Below are 3,129 nucleotides of genomic sequence, written 5' to 3'. Positions count from 1 at the left end.
CTGTCGAGACTGTGCAACCTTCAAGTTTTGCCTTATGGTTTGAACTTGTTTCAATGCCAGTTGGAAAACTTCTGGTCCAAAGACTTGACTTTCTCCTATTGGATTCCAAAACAGTGGTGTCCCACACTGTGGTACTCTTCTGGAATCGGGTATCTCTGCGCATACTCTGAAATTGGCTATTGAGCGCTGCCACTCGTTGAGCCAATTGATCGAAGTTGTCAAATTCTTGTCCCAACAGCTTTTCTTTCCACATTGGCAGCATTCCTTGAACAGCTAAAGCAGCTAGTTGATATTTAGTCAAGTTTAAGGAGAAGCACAAGTTGGAGTCTTTGCCGAGTGCCGGGTCAGGAAGGCACTCGGCAAAGGATTTTCTTTGCTGAGTGCCTTCCTGACCCGGCACTCGGCAAAGAAAAAAATATTTTTTTTGAAAAATCCTTTACCGAGTGCCTTCCGGACCCGGCACTCGGCAAAGAAAAAAATATTTTTTTTTGAAAAATCCTTTGCCGAGTGCCTAGCTGAGACGGCACTCGGCAAAGAAAAAATATTTTTTTTGGAAAATTCTTTGCCGAGTGCCAGAGTCCTGGCACTCGGCAAAGCTGGGAAACACATGGTAGTGTCCACAGCTTTACCGAGTGCCAGGGTACTGGCACTCGGCAAAGAGACCTGGTAGCGCATTTTTTGGCAGCTTTGCCGAGTGCCAGGGCAAAAGGTGCTCAGCAAAGGCTCTTTGCCGAGTGTTACACTCGGCAAAGTGACCAAAAATTTTTGTTTTTTTTGTTTTTTGCTTTCGATCACCGCAAACACAACATATGGCATATATATCACATCCATCACATATATACCACATCCAGCACCTTATATGTCACAATCCATCACACATACCACATGAATCACATCCGTTCACCACATGTCACAGTAATTCCGTCCATTATTCGACAGGATTCCACATCATTCAACAAGTAGTTCAAATCCATCACATGTCACAATAACACATGCATGACAACAACATTGTCTCGGACAGAAATCCATTGCGAAGAGAATAAGACATGAAACTACAAGCGCTACTCACTGAAGCGGCCCTTGATGTGGCCATCCTGCTGACAACGGGGAAGGAAACATCTGCTGGTTCGGAGTGCCCTGAGCTGGGTTGTTTGAACCCGCCGACTGAGGCTGCACACAGGAGAAGAGATTGCATGAGACAAGATTAGTTGAATAGCGATTGTAGCAATTCCTTGCATATGTGACATTACTCACTGGAGTAGCGGAGTGAGGAGGCTGAGGTGGACCCATTAACCCAGGAGGCATAGCAGCACCCATTGAAGTTTGCATCCAGGCAATAATGTCCACCAACCTTTTCTCCTGGGCGAGTTTGTCGGCCTCCCGCGTGGCCCGCTCGGCCGCCAACCCCAGCTCCAGCTCCTGGGCCCTCCTGTTTGCTTCTTCCACCTGGGCCTACAAATTGTTGCAAAGCTAATGTTACAATAATGCAAATGAAATAGAGTTGTGTAAAGATCAATGTACGATGAGTAAAACATGAATAACCTGGAGTGTGTCGACCTGGTGCTGTGAAATGCTCGGCCGTGAGCGTATCGCCGGGAGTGAGGAGGCGGTCGTGCTCTGTGCTCGGATCTGGGAGAGAGTGGGAGTAGAGGCCATGTCGATCACGCTGTCCCCAATCTAGTAGCGGCCATGCTTCTTGCCTTGTCTAATCCTCATGACGGTGTTTGCATCAGTGTTGTCGGTCCGTGGATCGTACTCCAGCCCATGGATCGACCTTGCCGCCGCCATGTACTCCGTGATTTTCTCGTAGGCGCTCGAGTTTGTGTACACCTCGGCCGGGTCATCCGGGTTGAAGGAGACGTCGAACGACGCCTTGCCCTTGTGTGCCATGGCAAATGCGGCGAAGTTGGAGCACTCTTGGCCTTGATGTGCCGCCGACTGCAAGAACAAAAACAAGATGATTAGAATTCTTTGCCGAGTTCAACGAAAGCAAGAAGAATAGAAACATGACCACGTACTCATGCTCGGGCGTATCCGGAGAGGTTGCGGTTGCCTTGATGGTGTGATACACCTAGCATGAACAAACGCTGCTGTCGGGCAGCCGCGTGCTGAGTGGCCCACTCCGCGCTTAACCACCTGTCCACCATCTTCGCCCAAGCCACAGGGCACCCGTTGCACCACCAAGGAATCACCTACACGTCATCAAGTAGTTGACATATTAGAAAAACAAGTGATTTGCACATTACTCAAAAGGAACCAATTTTAATGTTCTTTAGCTACCTCAAGGAACTGGGGTTTGGTCAGCGTCAAGTCTTGTTCTCGGATGTCCTTCTTGGTGACCTTCTCTCCGAGCTTCGTCCCATAGTAATCTATGATGGTCTGGAGTCGCGCCTCATGATGGACGTCGACAACGCGTTTCCTGCAAGCTCGCTTAGCCACTGCCTCCGCCGTGCCCTCGAATCCGTCGTCAAGTTTGAAGTACTCCTGCATATACAGTCATGATGTATGCATTAGTTATTTCAAGTAGAGTCCAATGAGTGCGTTGTATTGAGCCATGTAGTGCGAGGAAGACTTACCCAGAACTCTCGAATGACGAGCGCAGCCACGGTGCCTGCTTCCACGTGGGGGGTGGACTCGTGGGGGGGCGGACTCGTAGTGGGCAAACGTGAAGGCGGGCTCGAGGTTCCCAACATGCATGACCATGCCAGGGAAGTGTCTCCTACACAGGAGACCTAGGATGCCATTGACATGGTGGGAGGCAGTGTTCCCCAACACAATCTCCCACCCCCTGTAGAAATGATTAAGAAAACATATTAGTCTCTATTTTGATATTGAACATAGCATATGAAGTAAAAGTGATAACATGCAAAGGCACTTACCTTTGCCCCTCTGGGTGAATCACTGGGCATAGACGAGTATGAGGTCGGTCAGGGTGGGTGGAGGGTCCTCGCAAGTAGACACCTGATGAACTAGAGGAAGCGGTAGCTCCCGTCCCGCCCCCGTCCTCGTCCTTGTCCTCGTCCTCGTCCGCCTCCTCCTGGTCCGGCGTCTCCTCCTCCTCTCCTGCCTCCTGCTGCACCTACTCCTCCTCCTCCTCCTCTTGCTGCTGCTGCTACTGGACCGCGGGCC

The 3,129-nt window shown here is 50.2% G+C and overlaps 1 pseudogene; it reads right to left on the bottom strand.

The window, feature by feature from the left end:
• Window positions 1-1,065: 1,065 nt before the first annotated feature.
• On the bottom strand, window positions 1,066-2,078 carry LOC136479723 (uncharacterized; annotated as a pseudogene).
• Between the last annotated feature and the right edge of the window lie 1,051 nt (window positions 2,079-3,129).

Source organism: Miscanthus floridulus, chromosome 9, assembly GCF_019320115.1.
Source record: "Miscanthus floridulus cultivar M001 chromosome 9, ASM1932011v1, whole genome shotgun sequence".
In the NCBI taxonomy this organism is placed as follows: Eukaryota; Viridiplantae; Streptophyta; class Magnoliopsida; order Poales; family Poaceae; genus Miscanthus; species Miscanthus floridulus.
This window is presented reverse-complemented; position numbering and strand designations above follow the sequence as displayed.